The sequence below is a fragment of the Herpailurus yagouaroundi genome, unplaced genomic scaffold (assembly GCF_014898765.1).
Source record: "Herpailurus yagouaroundi ecotype Mexico unplaced genomic scaffold, PumYag 184, whole genome shotgun sequence".
Taxonomy (NCBI): domain Eukaryota; kingdom Metazoa; phylum Chordata; class Mammalia; order Carnivora; family Felidae; genus Herpailurus; species Herpailurus yagouaroundi.
The window spans coordinates 36,861,531-36,881,782 of record NW_024412415.1 but is presented as its reverse complement, the minus strand read 5'-3'; the positions used below and the strand labels follow the sequence as shown (position 1 = coordinate 36,881,782).

The 20,252-nt window shown below is 37.7% G+C and overlaps 1 protein-coding gene and 1 non-coding gene across 2 annotated transcripts in view; one reads left to right on the top strand and one right to left on the bottom strand.

The window, feature by feature from the left end:
- Window positions 1–20,252, bottom strand: part of ARIH1 (ariadne RBR E3 ubiquitin protein ligase 1) — a 140,377-nt gene that overhangs the window by 100,175 nt on the left and 19,950 nt on the right. The gene's annotated exons all lie outside the window — the stretch shown is intronic.
- Window positions 4,564–4,667, top strand: LOC121042191 (U6 spliceosomal RNA). The gene has a single exon (XR_005796034.1). It is a non-coding gene; the product is annotated as a U6 spliceosomal RNA (small nuclear RNA).

Here is a 20,252-nt window from a genome sequence, read left to right as displayed (position 1 = left end):
TTTTTTTTTTTTAATGTTTTATTTATTTTTGAGACAGGGAGAGACAGAGCATGAACAGGGGAGGGTCAGAGAGAGGGACACACAGAATCTGAAACAGGCTCCAGGCTCCGAGCTGTCAGCACAGAGCCCGACGCGGGGCTCGAACTCACGGACCGCGAGATCATGACCTGAGCCGAAGTCGGCCGCTTAACTGACTGAGCCACCCAGGCGCCCCTTTAATACGGTGTTTTTAATTTACCACAACGGCTAAAATCTTAAAAATTTATAATATGCAGGGACAGAGGAGGGTAAATGTCCCATGTTAGCGAAATGGCAACTTTGGTAAAATTTTTGTGAGAGTAGTTTCGCAGAACTCAACAAAATTTAAAACACACATGACCATAGAGCGCCTGTGTGGCTCAGTCAGTTGGGCATCTGACCAGCTCAGGTCATGATCTCGCGGTCTGTGAGTTCGAGCCCCACATCAGGCTCTGTGCTGACAGCTGGGAGCCTGGAGCCTGCTTCGGATTCTGTGTCTCCCTCTCTCTCTGTTCTCCCCTGCTTGTGCTCTGTTACTCTGTCTCTCAAAAATAAATAAAGATTAAAGAAACCAATTTTTAAATGCACATGACCTAAGATAGGATCTAGAGATTCCACTTCCAGGAACTTACTCTGCAGAAATATGTAAGTGTAGAAGGGGAAGGAGAAGAAATTTTACATGCACATTATTTGGAAAAGCAATAAGGCAAAGATAACCTACATTCTTCCAAGGGGGGGCGGAATGCCTACAAATTATGCCATATCCATACTTAGAACATTATGCAGCAATTAATAAACAAAAGAAAATAGGTCTGTACGCATGCACATGGAAGGATATCCATGACACATCACTAAGTGAAAAAAAAAAAAGCAAGTTACTGAGCAATGTATAATATTTCATTTTTGAGTTTAAAAAAAGGTAAAGTTCTATGATATATTCAATATGTAATAAAATGTTTAAAAGGATTTATATTAAAGTTGCTCTGAAAAAGAAAAAAATAAATAAAGCACCTCTGGAGAGTTACCATCCTTGAGGGAGGTGCTTATTTGGGAATGAGGGGAAAATGTGTTTTTTTCTGTACTGTATTACTTTTGTAACAATCAACTATAAACAGTGTAAGTCTTGCTTCTCAAACTGTAGTTCACAAAATCAATCACCTGAGAATCTGTTAGAAATTCAGAATCCTAAGTCTCAATCCACATCTACTGAATCATTTCAACCAGACTCTCAAAGGTGCCTCCCACAGGTTTCTGAAGTGATACATATGCATAATGAAGTTTGACAAGCACTGATACAAGCTACAGGAAGTTCTGAGAGTTCGTTATACTAACTCTAAAAGGTTTCATTTCCATTTCTCCTTAATTTTAATTCAATACTTGACTTCTTTTTAAGAAACTATCATGTAAAGGTGGTTGAGCATCTGACTTCAGCTCAGGTCATGACTTCATGGTTCGTGAGTTCGAGTCCCGCATCAGGCCGCTGCTGTCAGCGGGGTCTCCTTAAGATCCCCTGTCCCCCTGTCTGCCCCTCCCCCACTCATGCTCGCTCTCAAAAATGAATAAACATTTTGAAAAAAAGAAATTATTATATGTAATTCAGGTATAATTTTTCTTCTCTTAAAAGATATAGAAGTATGTTGAGAGCTTTATACTAAGAATCACTAAAAAGCTGCAATATAATTAATGCTTAATAAATGACATTCAACAGACTACATTATTTATGTATCCAAAGTTCACACAGTACCATATACAAAATGGAAGAGTAGTATCTGTCACCAAAAGATGCTCTGGATTTTGATTATTCAGGATTTGATGAAGGGTATAAAAACCACTAAATAGATATTCTGGGCAAAGGAGGAATTAATAAAAGGAATTGAGTGCTTGATTTGTAGATGGACTGGAGGAGTGGACAGTACAAGAACGAGACCAGAATACTACACAACTGAGTCACAAGGAGCTCTTCCTGTACAAGCCACCAATGGAACCACTAAATTCAAGAATGGGAGATGATCCAAGGATTAGAAAGCTAGAATCAGGAAATCATCATTACCACTGCCACGACTGACTCTAGATACCCAAGAAGCCAGGTGATGTACAAAGCAAAACAGAGTCTATCTGCTGCCTTTGCCACAAATGCCTCTGGATAACGCAGAAGAATGGCCAATGCAATGCTACATTTCTGCTACTGCAAAAAAAATCTCATATCCTTACAATTGCAGGAAAAAAAAAAAAAGGAAAGAGGAACAGCAGAAAAAAGAAATAGTTTTTGGCTTTCTAGCCCAACAGAGCACAAAAAGGTACTTCACAGAACTGAGGAAGACCATCACAGAATTCCCAAATGGCTTAAAAGCTGTATGCATTTAAAACAAATGTACAACTAAACAACACTAATCCTCAAAGTTTCCAGTTTCGAATATTTACTTTTAAGCTACCCTCCAAGAAGGAAGGTAAAAGACAAGAATAAAATGTTGAAGGTCATGTTGTTAGGAGACTTTCCCATTGAAGATGCTGCTTGGAGATTACTTCAGCAAAAAGTTCACAATTTCACTCACTACCCTTGGACATTAATTAAAATAAAAATTTAACACTGACAAGTTTTGACCAACTACATAGAATTCTGTAGATCCATGACACTTAACTTGAAATTGTGCTGAGGTACGCATTTGAACTCCACATGTAATCCTGTTGCACCAAACTTGCTAATGAATACATTTAGCCAACTACCATCAATAACATCTCAAATTTGGCTTTGCTGTTCTTCACCTGCCCTTGTACATGCATATTATGAAGGCAATTACTTCCTTCTATGTCATCTTAAATTTGGAGAGCCAAGACTTCACCTCTAGAGAATGTCAAGAGTTTAATCAAAATTTAGTAAAAGAAATAAAATGTTTCTATTAATAGAAGAAAGGATACTATCACTGTGTGTATCATTTGATTTATTCTGTATTCAACCCCAAACCAAAGTGGGGCATGTGATGGAAGGGATATATCTTATGTAAACAGTATAAACAATGTTAGGTAAAACTTGTATTTTACATCAGAAAAACAAACTGAAGGCTTTACATAGCACTATATGCTTTTAGCATCTAGTTGATGAACAGCCAAGTCACTTCCAACAAATATAACCCTAGTTTTAAACGTTTACCATTACATGAAGCCCCATTCAAGGCAAGATTTTCTTGGGTCTCAGTCTCCTAACTGAAGGGGAAAAAATCCCCATACTCTTTGAGAGGAAGAAAAATTCCTACAGATAGAAGGGTAAGAATTTAAAGGAAAGTCCAAGAACCAGGTAACTCCCAATTCCAAACTACCCTGACATAACAGCTAATTTAAACCACAAATGAAAATTCTATATAGTCCACTTTATGTTACTTGACTATTTTTGCAGTAATTCAGAATTGTTAGAGAATTATTTAAGAATCCTCTTAGTTATCTATTCACACGTTCACCTCTGGGTTCCAATTGTCAAGCCCAAAGTATTAGCATTCTATACATAGCTACTGTGGCACCACTGAAAATGTTCCGCAAACACACAACCAAAACGTTGAGTGACTTCAATGTACCGCACTTAACACAACCACTAGCCATCTCCAAACTACCTGAAGATGACATACAAAATTGAATTCGTTCTGTTAAGTGAACTGAATATTGTTAAGAAGTGTTGTATACGGGCGCCTGGGTGGCGCAGTCGGTTAAGCGTCCGACTTCAGCCAGGTCACGAACTCGCGGTCCGTGAGTTCAAGCCCCGCGTCAGGCTCTGGGCTGATGGCTCAGAGCCTGGAGCCTGTTTCCGATTCTGTGTCTCCCTCTCTCTCTGCCCCTCCCCCGTTCATGCTCTGTCTCTCTCTGTCCCAAAAATAAATAAAACGTTGAAAAAAAAAATTAAAAAAAAAAAAGAAGTGTTGTATATAGTTTTATCTTCCTTTGGAGGCACTTCAAAAAAAAAAAAAAAAGATACACATTCCCAACTACTTCTTAAGAACAAATTTTAACAGTACATAATTTGAACTAGTACTTCCTCCTTTCTTATCATAGCAACTCAAAATACCTATTGATAAGTGGTAGGATTCTAACAATTCACAGTTTCTTAATGACACTCCATGTATGTATACATGGCATACAAAAATTTGTACAATATAAACACAAGTGAGATTCTCTGAAAACCATAGTGCTTATTTAAAAAGTATGGGGGTTTTAATTTTTATCTCAGAAAGATCTTACTTAAAAAAAGCCACTGTAAATTTCTTTAAAGCTCAAGAAGTAGCCATAAATTCAAATGATCTTGAAATAGACACATACATACTCCTGTATCATTTAAAGAAAGTTTTATAACCAAGCTATAACAGGCCACGTACATCTCCAGTACATTTTCTTGCCAATTATTCTCAAAAAACACAGGCTCAATGATTAACACTCATGACAAAAGGAACACATGGCATATACAACCAGAATCATCCTCTTTTTGTGAAGCTTATAATGAATACCTAGCCTAAGAACACTTCTACATATACTTGCTGAAAGGATTTTAGAGAATGAAGATCAGTGCTCACTGTGGCAGCACATATGTTAAAACTAAAACAATACATAAATTAGCACGGCCCCTGTGCAAGGATGCCATGCAAATTCAGGAAGTGTTCCACATTTTTGTGTCAAAGAGTCGGGAGATCAATTAAGGAAGAATTTTCCTGATTGATTAAAAATAACTTGGTTATGCTCACCTACTCCTGCTAGAAGTTTACCCAGTATATTAACATAGTGCACAATAAAAACAAAAAAGCCAAATAAGTAATTAAATAATGACAGTATCACTAAATGTGGATCTTTAATAATGGGGTTGAACTGAATCACTGTTTAAGCATTTTTTAAATTTAGTGTATGTGCATAGTTTTAAAAGTTAATTATAACCTCAAGGTTTAACAATCCTCTCTGCCACATCTCAGTCAATACTGATTTCCAATCCTTTGAGGCAAGTATTTTAAATTCTTTTCACTGTTCCTTCTAGTACTTTTATCCCAAATAATATGCTTTCTCAGATAGTTACTATCTTTCTATTTTAGATATCATCTATCACAATGTTCATTGATGATGATTTTGCACTCTTACATGCACCTTCCCTCCAGTCTTTCTTGTGTAGTTTTATCATCATTTTTATTTAAGCCACTATCCATTGTTTTCAACAATCACCTAACAGGAATTCCAGAAAGAGAGGAGAGGGAAGAAAATTACCAAAGCAGTATTATAAGTTCATTTCTCAAAGCTTTAAAAGGACACAAATCTGAGGGTGCCTGAGTGGCTTGGTCAGTTAAGTGTCCAGCTCTTGATTTCGGCTCAGGTCATGATCTCATGTTGGTGAATTCGGGCAAATAGCCCATTTGGGATTCTCTCTCTGCCTCTCTCTGCCCCTCCTCCCACACATGTGCATGCATTCTCTCTCAAAAAAAGTAAATAAACATTAAAATAAATAAAGGACACAAATCTTCCAGTTAAAACGGTCCACTAAGGCCCAACACAATGAAGAGACTTGAAACAACCAAGAATAAAGAGAAAAGGCTGAGGGGCGCCTGGGTGGCGCAGTCGGTTAAGCATCCGACTTCAGCCAGGTCACGATCTCGCGGTCTGTGAGTTCGAGCCCTGCGTCCGGCTCTGGGCTGATGGCTCAGAGCCTGGAGCCTGTTTCCGATTCTGTGTCTCCCCTCTCTGCCCCTCCCCCGTTCATGCTCTCTCTCTGTCCCAAAAATAAATAAACGTTGAAAAAAAAAATTTAAAAAAAAAAAAAAAAAAAGAGAAAAGGCTGAAACTTAAAAAAAAAAAAGTCATCAAGAAACGAGAACCAGACTGGTATTGGACTTATTAGCAACAGTAAGTGCAGAAGGCAGTTATCTTTCATCAACATTCAATCCAGACTTTTCCAGCTAGCCCATCTAGCAACCAAATTTGAAGACAAATTAAAGACACTATCAGGGCCACAATGAGTAACATCATAAAGTTACATGGGAGTTAAATTAAGGATGTAGCCCAGCAAAATGAGATTAAATCAAGAAAAGACACAAGTCTAAGAAAAAGGGTCCAATTCAAGAGTTAGTGGGAAGAGTTAGTGATTACAACAGCAGGATGGAGGACTCCAGAAGTGTAAATACAATCAAAATGACCTTGATATCAGAAGCATTGTTCTCGGGGAAGGTCCAGAGTATTTGGCATTAAGCCTGTTTAAAAAAAAAAAAAAAAAAAAAAAAAAGCATAATAATCGTAATACACTATTTGGGCTGTCATAAAAACAAACACTGTTCAATAGTGTCATTTTTTTTTTAAATTTTGAGAGAGAGCAAGAGCAGGGGGGAGGGGCAGAGAGAGAGAGAGAGAGAGAGAGAGAGAGAGAGAATCCAAGCAGGCTCTGCACTGACAGCGCAAGGCTCAATCTCATGACCCTGGGATCATGGTCTGAATGGAAACCAAGAGTGGGACCCAACTGAGCCACCCAGGCACCCCTCATCACGAGCTCTTAATATATGATTGTTACCTTGGCTCTTTTCTCCAACTTGTGATTTAAAAAAAGTCATTTTGTTTTGTGATCATAGTCAAGTCTTAACTTGCTCATAGCTTGATTTATTTTTTCTTGAAGTGACACTTGATGGGGCGCTTGGGTGGCTCAGTCAGTTAAGCGTCCAACTCTTGGTTTTGGCTTAGGTCATTATCCCAGGGTCAGGGGATTGAGCCCTGCATCAGGCTCTGTCTGCACTGACAGCATGAAGCCTGCTTGGGATTCTCTCTCTGCCCATCCCTCACTTGCACTCTCTCTCAAAATAAATAAACATTAAATTAAAAGACAGTTCAGAGAAATGTTAAATTAAAACCAATAATATTTTATCAGACTAATGAAAAATTTAAAGATTCTTAATATACTGTGTCAGCAAAAGAGCAAAGAAAATGACAGTTCACACACTACTGGTTAAAAGATAAACTCAATAACCTTTGAAAACATTCCATCTTATTTATAAAAACTATGAATGTCTATACCCAAAGTCCAACAAACCCACTTTGAAGGTTAGGTTAGGTCAAGAAAGTAAAAGGAAGGGAATGATAGGAAGAAGACACACAATACGAGTGAACAAAATGCCCAACAATAAGAAAAAAGATAAACTGATATGTCCCTATTAGAAAATACTGTACAATTTTTAAATCCACAGTAATACTGAAGGAAAAAATAGCAACTTGCAGAATAAACTAAACTGGAGCAGGAAGCAGGAAAGAACACCAATATAACATTATTTTTCTTCTAAAATAAAATACATTTCAACTTTGGATTCGTGTTTATTGACATAAGAACACTATTTAAATTTTTTTTAATGTTTTTATTTTTATTTTTTTGAGAGCGAGTGAGAGAGAGTGTGAGCAGGGGGGCAGAGAGAGAAGTGGACACAGAATTCGAAGCAGGCTCGAGGCTCTGAGCTGTCAGCACAGAGCCCAATGCGGGGCTTGAACTCATGAACTGCGAGATCATGAACTGAGCCGAAGTCAGAGCCCAAAACGCTATTAAAAAAAAAAAAACACAAAAAAAATCAAATCTTAGCAATGATCTAGATCCAGTTAAATAGTTCCCATCTTCACACCCTTACTAACAATCCCTTTCAAAGAAGGCATTAATAACCAACATGCATCTTAAAAGGGGAAAAGCAATCCCTATCAAAATAACACCAGCATTCTTCACAGAGCAAACAATCCTAAAATTTGTATGGAACCAGAAAAGACCCCGAATAGCCAAAGCAATCTTGAAAAAGAAAACCGAAGCTGAAGGCATCACAATCCCCGACTTCAAGACGTATTACAAAGCTGTAATGATCAACACAGTATGGTGCCGGCATAAAAACAGACACTCAATAGAACCCAGAAATAGAACCACAAACATGTAGCCAATTAATCTCTGACAAAGCAGGAAAGAATATCCAGTGGAATAAAGACAGTCTCTTCAGCAAACGGTGCTGGGAAAACTGGACAGCAACATGCAGAAAAATGAACCTGGACCACTTTCTTACACCATACACAAAAACTCAAAATGGATGAGAGACCTAAATGTAAGAAAGGATGGGGCACCTGGGTGGCAAAGTTGGCTGGGCATTTGACTTTGGCTCAGGTCATGATCTCATGGTTCATGAGTTGGAGCCCTGCATCAGGCTCTGTGCTGACAGCTCAGAGCCTGGAGCCTGCTTGGGATTCTGTGTCTCCCTCTCTTTCTCTGCCCTTCCTTGCTTGTGCTCTCTTTCTCTCTCTCAAAAATAAATAAACATTTAAAAAATTAAAAAAACAAAAACAAAGTAGGAAAGGAAGCCATCAAAATCCTAGAGGAGAAAGCAGGCAAAAACCTCTCTGACCTTGGCCTCAGCAACTTCTTACTCAACATATCTCCAGAGGCAAGGGAAACAGGAGCAAAAATAAACTATTGGGGCCTCCTCAAAATAAAAACCTTCTGCACAGTGAAGGAAATGATCAGCAAAACTAAAAGGCAACCAACGGAATGGGAGAAGATATTTGCAAACGACATATCAGACAAGAGTTAGTATCCAAAATCTATAAAGAACTTATCAAACTCACCCAAAAAACAAATAATCCAGTGAAGAAATGGGCAAAAGACATGAATAGACACTTCTCAAAAGAAGACATCCAGATGGCTACTGACACATGAAAAAATGCTCAACATCACTCATAAGGGAAATACAGATCAAAACCATGATGAGATACCACCTCACACCTGTCAGAATGGCTAACATTAACAACTCAGGCAACAACAGATGTTGGCGAGGATGCGGAGAAAGTGGATCTCTTTTGCACTGCTGGTGGGAATGCAACTGGTACAACCACTCTGGAAAACAGTATGGAGGTTCCTCAAAAAATTAAAAATAGAACTACCCTATGACCCAGCAATTGCACTAGCAGATATTTATCCAAGGGATACAGGTATGCTGTTTTGAAGGGGCACATGCAACCCAACATTTATAGCAATGCTATCGACAATAGCCAAAGTATGGAAAGAGCCCAAATGCCCATTGACTGATGAATGGATAAAGAAGATGTGGTATATATATACAATAGAGTATTACTCATCAATCAAACAGAATGAAATCTTGCCATTTGCAACTATGTGGATGGAACTAGAGGGTATTATGCTAAGCAAAATTAGAGAAAGACAAATATTATATGACTTCACTCATACGAGGAATTTAAGATACTAAACAGACGAACCTAAGGGAAGAGAAGCAAAAATAATATAAAAACAGGGAGGGGGACAAAAACGTAAGAGACTCTTAAATATAGAGAACAAACAGAGGGTTGGTGGAGGGGTTGTGGGAGGGGGGATGGGCTAAATTGGTAAGGGCATTAAGGAATCTACTCCTGAAATCACTGTTGCACTATATGCTAACTTGGATGTAAATTTAAAAATTAATTAAAGAAATAAATAAAAGGGGAAAAAAACTAAAAACTAGAAATTACTTTTGAAATGTCAACAGTGGCAGAGCCAGAATTAGAATGACCCTAGTTTGCTTTACATTAGTTTGCTTTATATTAATCCAGATTTGACAGTTTTAAAGAAATTATAGGCTCATGACAAATATTCATTTTAATATTGCCATACAAGGTAAGCAATGATTTATGCTCTCTTTAGACTGTGAAATACATAAAATACATTTGGAAGAAAGGGCTAAGTATGGAATAAGAGAGTAAAAAAGTTAACTAAAAAGGATTCCAAGACCAAAAAAAGAGCCATCTTAAATACCAAAACATCTTGTTTCAACACAATTGATTCAAAAAACCTCTACTATGGTATACCATGAAACTTTGAAATACATTTCCACATTTAAGAGAATGCAGACTAGTTCTCCTCAATATAATATATAGTTTATTAAGTATTAACTACTAACCTCAGCCTTTTGGGCCAGAATTTAGGCAGCAGATACTTAAGATCTTAGGTTTTATAGTCATTTTGAAAATTCAGCAATCTTCATTGAAAACCAGATACAAACCTGTATCTGCCTTTTCATTCGGGAAGCCTTAAAAAGCACTGTATTAACCTATTTAGAAAAACAGAGCCCCTTCCTTTTAGAAGTATATCCACAAAGAAAATGATGCACATATCTGTATCATGCAGCTAACCCTACAATCTTACTTTGTCAGCCAATACTAGGGTAATATAAAGAAGCAACCTAATACTTTACCTTCGATGCAAGCTTTCCATTTCTCTTTCTTCAAACATTTGCATTATATTGCCTGAGTTCTTAAAATTTGCCTATGATTTTGTCTTGGAATTCAGTATAAAAAACACTGTTGCTCTCTCATTCTAATATAGCATTTAAAAAAAGAAAGCCAGGTACTGGTATTGTAATTGCTATCATTTTACAAGCAAATGGATACAAATATCTAAGCAAATGGTACAAACATTTAAATAGAAATGTTTAAACTTCCTTCCAGAAGTTAAGCCTGCAAGATTCAAATTATTTCCATCAAAATATTCCAGAATCAGATATATAAATATTAATGTATATTTTATACATATACACACATGGCCAGATCAATCTAGCTTTCCTCCTTTTCCTCCCAGTTTTACAAATGGGTCCTCTGTCATCATAGTTTCTGAAAATTAACCAACCAGGCCCATGAATCAAGCAAACAGCATGAATACCCTCCATGTAATCATTTCTTCTATTATTTAGCATTAAAAAAAAAAAAAAAAAAAAGACAACGGCACACACCAATTTACTATTGCCTAAGTGCCGAGTAAGCTTCTGGTTTAAAAAACACAAAACTGTACCCTTTATAAATGGATATATCAAGTCTGTCATGTCAGAACAGGCTTGTCCTCAAGAGGCTTGTCCTCAAGATTTACAGGATAAATGGTAGGCCCTTAAAATAATGAGGTACTGTACTTGCTGCCAAGTGTGCTTGCACATATGTGTATTTAATGGTCCTTTAATGACTTGTCTTTGGAATGATTCTGTCCTACCTTTGCTGCTGCAGCCCGCCTGTCCTTTGCATCACTGAATTCATACTTCTGGAAGTACCCAATATGCACTGTAACAGACAGATGGACAGATCAATGGGCCACAGCGGCAAAGGCCAGATAGACAGACTTGATAAAAATTAAAATCAAGGTATATAAAGGGAAGGGGGAAACCAGAAGAAAATATATCTATCTATATTCTATAAGCAAAATGCCTGAACTTCAGGTCTACAGTCCTCCCAAACACATACCCAAATAAACTAAATTTTGATTTCTTTTCTTTCAAGTAGAAATAGTACCACTGCAGTAATCAGTATTTTTAATACCATTAACAGTTACAGATATGGCAAGCACTTCTGTAACCATGCCACACAATTTCTTCACAGGCTACTCTTTAATACACAAATTATCACATCCAAAGACATTTTATACCAAAATTAATATGGCAATTATTACATGTAGAAAATTTCTCTAATACCAAAGTCTACTAGAATCACAAAATAAAACTAATATTTCAGCATTTTACCATTCTACCTTTCCCTGTCTTCCTATGTAAAAATGGTTGCTAACACCACATCTAGGTAACTTTGGGTGCTTAAAAGAATATATGATAGTGTCATTTAGGCCAATTACCAAGATTTGGTAAAACATTTATATACAAAACTACCATCAGTATCTTTAAAATCTATGTAGAGTCCTTCGGTTACTTCAAATCCATTCAAACAAGTAGTCACACTTCAAGAAGTTTCTAAAAGTTATTTTTTAAAACACACCTTAATATCCCAAAATGCTAGCTTGCTTAAGTAACCTTCATTAAAAGCTTAGATCCAGAGGTGCCTGGGTGGCTGTTAGTTAGGTGTCCAACTTGATTTTGGCTCAGGTCATGATCTCACAGTTTCTTCATAAGTTCGAGCCCCACGATGGGCTCTGTGCTGACAATGTGGAGCCTGCTTGGGATTCTCCCTCTCTTTGTGCCCCTCCCCTGCTCGTGCTCTCTCTGTCTCTCTCAAAATAAATCAATATACTTGAAAATAAAATAAAACAAAATAAAATAAAATAAAAGTTTAGAGATCCATGTAAAAAGCCATTTTAATTTAATCATTTTATTTTGTATACATCTAAACATGGATCCATTCTCCATGTTTAACAAAGACTGAAGAAAAACACTTCCCATTTTTTTTTTTTTAATTTTAACGTTTATTTATTTTTGAGACAGAGAGAGACAGAGCATGAACAGGGGAGGGTCAGAGAGAGAGGGAGACACAGAATCCGAAGCAGGCTCCAGGCTCTGAGCGGTCAGCACAGAGCCCGACGCGGGGCTCGAACTCACGGACTGTGAGATCGTGACCTGAGCCGAAGTCGGCCACTTAACCGACTGAGCCACCCAGGCGCCCCAACACTTCCCATTTTCAATGGGTCTAACCATTTATACAATTCTTACTGTAACCTCTCAAAAAAATAAGCAGGTAATTAAACATGATAATCAAATGTAATGCATGATCCTATACTGGAAGAAGAGAAGTTATAAAATGACATACTGGACAACTGCAGAAATGTCAAAGTGGTGTGTGTATTATTAATATTTTCTAGGGTAACATTATTCAGATATAATTCACACACCACTTTGAAAATTTACTTTCAAAGTGTATAATTCAGTAGTTTTGATTATATTCAGAGTTGTGACACACAGTTCTATCAGCCATTAATTTTAGAACATTTCATCACCCCAACAAGAAACGTCATACCTGGTAGCAGCCACTCCCCATACCTCACTCCCTTCCCCAACAGAGTCTCTGACAACCACTCATCTTTTTGTCCCTGTGGATTTACCTATTTGGGATGTTTTATAAAAATGGCATCATAGGGGCGCCTGGGTGGTGCAGTCGGTTAAGCGTCCGACTTCAGCCAGGTCACGATCTCGCGGTCCGTGAGTTCGAGCCCCGCGTCGGGCTCTGGGCTGATGGCTCAGAGCCTGGAGCCTGTTTCCGATTCTGTGTCTCCCTCTCTCTCTGCCCCTTCCCTGTTCATGCTCTGTCTCTCTCTGTCCCAGAAGTGAATAAACGTTGAAAAAAAAAAAAAAATTTAAAAATGGCATCATAAAGTATGAGGCCTGTTGTGACGTTAATTTTTTCATTTTGGGGCTCATGGGTGGCTCAGTCGATTAAGTGTCCAATTTTGGCTCAGGTCATGATCTCGCAGTCTGTGAGTTCAAGCCACGCACTGAGCTGACAGGATGGAGCCTGGAGTCTGCTTCGGATTCTGTGTCTCCCTCTCTCTCTGCACCTCCCCCACCCCTGCTCAAAAATAAACATTAAAAAAAAAGGGTTTAAATTTTTTTTTTCCATTTACTTTGCTTATCTAGGAAAGTCAACAAGCTGAGAGCTTACCATGGACATCAAATAAGTCTGTTTTATTGAGGGAATGGAGAGGAACAATTAATCTGGAAGTCAGTTAAATGAAGGCTGCTTAAAGCTTCAACTACACTATTTTTCAACTACTCATTTTACAGATAAGGAAAGAGCATCTATTAAAATAAATGACACCAAGTTATACAACCCATAAAAAGCAAAGCTGGACCTGAACTTAGTTCTATATATGATACCAAAGACTTAACCACTAGCTCTTTTGTCCTGTTATAAAATTTACCAATTCCTACTGATTCCACACCCTAATTCCTTGAATGTCTATTTCAACCTTGCTAACCACATCATATATTTCTTGCTCAAACTATTTTTAATTTTTAAAAATGTTTTATTATTATTTATTTTTGAGAGATAGAGCACAAGCAGGAGGGGGGCAGAGAGAGAGGGAGACACAGAATCTGAAGCAGGCTCCAGGCTCTGAGCTGTCAGCACAGAGCCTGACATGGGGCTGGAACTCACAAATCGCAAGATCTTGACCTGAGCTGAAGTCAACCTGAGCTGAAGTGGTCGCTCAACCAACTGAGCGACCCAGGCACCCCTCTTGCACAAATTATTGAAATAGACTTCTCACTGCTCTCCTTGCTTCCTAATCTCATCCTGTTCTCATTTATTCCCTATACTGCCAAAGTGGTCTTTCTACACACTAATCCCACATTAATTTGTTTTGCCAGGTCCTAGGGGATAAATGCATCTCATTTAGAACTATGCTAAAGCCCTTCATAAATTGCCTACCTGTCTAGCCCAGCTCCTACCACACTCCTTCCCATACCATACCATTAACGGCTTCTGCCTTTGCACATTCTACTCCTTCTATTCCTCTGGCTGGAATGCCTTCTCCAATCCCATCCACCTAGTGAGCTACTACTATTCGTTTTGCAAAATCTAGCTTTAGATCATGTTCCACCAGCATTAGTCCTTACCAGGACTTAACCAGAAAAAAGCATTAAACAAACATTCCTTCTCTGACCTTGTATGTCAGTGATATGCTGCACACATCACTGTATTGTAACTTAGTTATACATGCCTCTTTAAAAAGTTGCCCAGGGGCACCTGGGTGGCTCGGTCAGTTAAGCATCCGACTTCGGCTCAGGTCATGATCTCATGGTCCGTGAATTCAAGCCCCGCATCGGGCTCTGTGCTGACAGCTCAGAGCCTGGAGCCCGCTTTGAATTCTGTGTCCCTGCCTCCCTCTGCCACTCCCCCCAGTCATGCTCTGTCTCTCAGAAGTAAAGAAATGTTAAAAAAAAAAAATTTTTTTTAATAAAATAAAATAAAAAGTTGCCCAGTATTTGTATTCCCCCAGCACAGCTTAGCAGCTAAAGAAATATCAGTTGGTAAAAAATCAAGTACTCAATTTATATAATGTTCTAAATTAACTAAAGCATTATTTTGAAGAACCCATTAACCTCAGAGAATATGCAATGGGAAAAAGACAGCCTCTTCAACAAATGGTGTTGGGAGAGCTGGAAGGCTACATTCAAAATATTGACCACTGGCTTACATCATACACAACAAAGATAAATTTATAATGGATTAAGGACCTAAATGTGAGATCTGGAACCATAAAAATCCTACAACAGAACACAGGCAGTAATTTCTCTAATCTGGGATGTAGCAACTTTATTCTAGATATGTCTCCTAAAGTAAGAGAAATAAAAGCAAAAATAAACTATTGGGACTACATCAAAATATAAAGTTTCTGTACAGCAAAAGAAGGAAACAAAACTAAAAGACAACCTACTGAATGGGAGAAAATATCTGCAAAGGACGTATCCTATAAAGGGTTAACATCCAAAATATGCAAAGAACTTATATAACTCAACACTCAGAAACCAAATAATCCAATTAAAAATAGGCAGAAGACATGAACAGACATTTCTCTAAAAGAATCTAGATGGCCAACAGACACAGGAAAAGATGTTCAACCCAATTCACTATCAGGGAAATGCAAATCAAAATACAATGAGATATCACCTCACACTTGTCAAAATGGCTAAAATCAAAACCACAACAACTGGTGTTGGAGAGGATGTGGAGAAATAGGAACCCTCGTGCACTACTTGTAGGAGTGTAAACTGGTGCAGCCACTCTGGAGAACAGTACGGAGGTTCCTAAAAAGTTAAAAATAGAACGACCTTATGGTCCAGTAATCACACTACTGGATATATATCCCCAAAATACAAAAATACTCAAAGAGACACATGCAATCCCTATGTTTACTGCAGCATTATTTACAACAGCCAGATTACGGAAGCAGTCCAAGTGTCCTCTGATAGATGAACGAATAAAGATGTGGTATATAATACACAATGGAATATTATTCAGCCATAAAAAAGAATTAAATCTTGCCATTTGCAACATGGATGGAGCTAGAGAGTATAAAGCTAAGTGAAATAAGCCAGTCAGAGAAAGAAAAATAACATATGGTTTCACTCATGCATAATTTAAGAAACAAAACAAAAAAGGAAAAGCAAAGGAAAAAAATTTTAAAAAGGAGAGCGAGATAAACCAAAAAATAAACCCTTAACTACAGAGAACAGACTGATGATACCAGAGGGGAAGTGGAGACATGGGCAAAATAGGTGATGGAGATTAAGAGTACACTTGTCATGATGAGCACTGAGTAATGTATAGAATTGTTGAATCACTATATTGTATACCTGAAACTAACATAACGCTGTACGTTAACTATACTGAAATTAAAATAAAAAACTTAATAAAAAAAATTTTAAAGTACATGTGTGAGGCCATTAGCAGGCAAGAAACACGTAGGCATTCCTGAAAAATTTGTTCTCAGCACCCAGAATTCCTTCCTACCCACTCCAATCCCATAATTTAGAAAAACAACTGCCCCTACTCCCAAATATCCTAGGGTTCTGAAGGCATTTTAATTGAGCAATGACCTTAAAAGACACAGTGGCAAAAACGTGAAGGTCCAATCCCAGACCGGATGAACTTTTTCCTTAGCTTATGGCTGTGTCCACATCCTTATCATACCCGAACTGTGGTTCTTCAACTTTTATCACAATACAGTAATTTGGAACAACAGTTTCATCTACATGGCTGATATCACACTATAGAAATGAGTAGTTCTGACCAAAAGCCTTGCTTCTGGTGGTGCTAATTCTTTCTTAAAGCAATTGTAGGCAGCCCTCCCCCAATCAACATGGGGTAGCTAGAGCACAGAAAGCCTCCCTAGGAAGTAAGGCAGACCTAGAGAGACTCCTTTTTTATCTCTCTTCAAAGATTTGTTAGTATACACTGCAATTGTTCCGCTCTGACACACAAACAAGTGAGCTAGAAAAAAAAAAAAAGGTGTCAAATCTTTGACATTCTGGTTTAATAAAAATTAAACTGATTAGATTCACTCATTAAACAAATAACTATACAATCACAATCAAAAGTACTCTACAATTGTTGGAATTTTTTTTTTAATTTTTTTTCAACGTTTTTATTTATTTTTGGGACAGAGAGAGACAGAGCATGAACGGGGGAGGGGTAGAGAGAGAGGGAGACACAGAATCGGAAACAGGCTCCAGGCTCTGAGCCATCAGCCCATAGCCTGACGCGGGGCTCGAACTCACGGACCGTGAGATCGTGACCTGGCTGAAGTCGGACGCTTAACCGACTGCGCCACCCAGGCGCCCCAATTGTAGGAATTTATACATGTGCTTCGTTTTCATACATTTTCCTCAAAAGTATAGTTGAATTAGAATGCAAAGAACTGGAACACAAGAAGCCCTGGCTAGTTGGGTGGCTGCAGAACACGAACACACACACACACACACACACACACACACACACACACACACACACACCTTAAAAGAAAAAGAAAAAAAAGAATGTGGACTTGTTCCAACCTGGAGACAGAGAAAGTGAATATTCAGGAGGAAAGCATTGTATCCTCCTAGTTCATTTTATTACCAAAAAAGATGGGCAGGAGATGAGCTTTTACCCTGTTTCAGTTTTCACAGGCTTCTGCAGGTCTAAATATTCCAAAGTGCTTACTACAAGAGATGCCATAGAATACACAGTGCATTTTTACGTTCCTAAATTAATAAAACAACTTTGTAGACAGGGAAAAAAAAAACATTTAGGGTCTCAAAAGGAGGATAAAAATCAAGTTAGGAGAAGGGTAGAGGTTCTACTTTTAAGAGAAAAGTATTAGTAAGAATGAAGATATTAATTAAAGTGATCACTTCTGAGGGAGGGAATCAGGTAGTGAACACATTAAGGTAGGAGAGTTTTTACTTTTTGAATTTTGAGCCAAGAAAATACATGCATAGTCAAACAATTTTTTTTAATCCTAAAAAATGTCTTATCAACAGTCTTAGAATACTGAGGTTTAAATCTTTTTCATTTTTATTTTTTTAAGGTTTATTTATTTTTGAGAGAGAGACAGAGTATGAGCGGGGGAGATGCAGAAAGAGAGGGAGACACAGAATCTGAAGCAGGCTCCAGGTTCTGAGCTGCCAGCACAGAACCCAACGCGGGGCTTGAACCCCTGAGCTGTGAGATCATGACCTGAGCCAAAACTGGATGCTTAACCGACTGAGCCACCCGGGTGCCCCTAAATTTTTTTTAAATCAAAGGTTATAAGAGGAGAGTTCAATTATATTGACCTCAGCATGCAACTTATTTCTATATTATGTGTTGGTTACACAAAATGAAGAAAATCTGGATTCACAGTAAGTTTGCATTGCAGTTTCAGGATACTCTTCATTTTAACAGACCCAGAAGCTTAAAAAAGGTAGTTGAAAACATTTTATTCAGAGCTAACTAGTTAACACTGTCTAGCAACTGCCTTTATTTTTATAAATGCAGAGTCCAAGGAAATATATAGAACATAAAACAATTAGTAACATCGTAACATAAAGATAAATTACCTATTGTTACTGCAAAACCTTCCAATGCCTGCAATGAGGATGTAAATAAACAGATCTGCCTTTGCCTTCTCTGGCATTTATTTAACTGAACAGGGTGCACATGTGCTGCTGTAGTGTTCCACCTTATGTAACTTTGCTTGAGCAGACACCCACAAATCTGAATCCAAAATACCAGTGAATAATTTTCCTAATTAACAATCCATAAGAAGTAAAGCAAAAGCCTTATATCTGGATTCTACATCCCTCCAAAAAAATGTTAGCCGGGATATAGTTTAATGCATTGGTAGTCTCCGATGTTAAATCAGTCTTTAATAAAACGGCCATCAGGAAGAAGAGTTAGAAGCAGGTAGGTTCAAGCCAAAAAAAAAAAAAAAGCTACAGACAGATATTAATATATGGAAAAAGTCAAGAGACACGTGGGTAGCTGACACGGTTGGGTGTCCAACTCTTGATTTCAGGTCAGGTCATGATCTCGCGGTTCATGGGATGGAGCCTGGTGTTGGGCTCTGCACGGACATATGGAGCCTGTTTCAGATTCTCTCTCTCCCTCTTGTTTCAGGCCATCCCCTGCTAGTGCACATGCACACTCTCGCTCTCAAAATAAATGAACTTAAAAAAATATATATATATATGGAAAAAGCTGAAAACACAGCTGTTCAAATATGAAATGCACTCACTTCTAGAAGTGGTTGTGAGGGTTTAAGTCACTGTAAGAATAGTCTCAGGGACTATTTAACAGGGAGCTAGTACTTAATAAGTGGTTGGCCAAAACAACCTTTAAGATCCCTTTTTATCTTTGTTAATCTGACTCTGTGTGAATCAAAAACAGTGATTAGGTAAGTTTACTGCCACCCTTAATTCTTTAGCTGTTGTTTATTTCTCCTAATTTCATTCCTAAGGATGAGTAGATCTTTGTGAATTTTAAAGTCCTATTTTCACCCTTTTATCTTCACAGTAGGATGGAATGCAACATTATAAATCAATCTCCAGGCACTGCCATATATTCCAAGGACCCAGCTCTAACTATATTAATGCAATATGAGTTGAGATGATTACAAAAAAGATAAAATATTTAGCTCCAATGGAATTGAATTACTACATTTAAAAAGCTAAGCTGGTGAATAAAATTATATACATACCTTTCTTCCCACATTAATTAACAATCTGAGGCCTACTTAAGTTTTCATTTCATAAGAACTGAAGTGATGAACAGTAAGTTGAAAGATAAAGACATTTCCTTACATAGCAGTTTAAATGGGGTCAGTAATAAGCTCCTCTGAGAACTTCACAAAAGAACTATCTTATTATTGATCAGAATGAGTTGAGTCAGCTATTTTCCGGTTAAACATATCAAGCACTTGTTATCCTGTGAATCTGTAACAATTTCACAATATTATTCTTCCAAAATTTCTTGGTGCTTCTATCACAAGGAGAATGTTGTTAGGCTTTGCAGACCACTGGTCTTAGTTTGTAATTTCATACATAAATCAAGAACACAATTTTGCACAGTATAAATGCATTCTATAACGTAGGTCAAGTAGTGGGATTATTATTCAATGTTAAAACTTCGTGTTTCTAAATGCTTACATTGGGCTACAAGATAGTAAATATTGTAATAGCGATTCTGACTTGAAATTTTCTTGAGGATGGTACATTTGTAGGTTGTAAAGTTTAAAGGGGGAATGTGGTATACTTCTGACTCTGTCTGACTCTTGTTTATTATTTATTTGGATTCACAGGCCATAGCAATGAAGTCTTATGCCAGAGCCCACTGACTCAGTCTGTACAAGTCAGTCTCCTGGGGCACAGAGCTAGATGGAGAAAAGTATAGTGGATCTAGAAAGACAAACAGAAAATATCCAGCACACAAGACAGTAACATTCACATGTTTTACATTTATACCTGTTTTACATTTATTTAATCATACAAAATTCT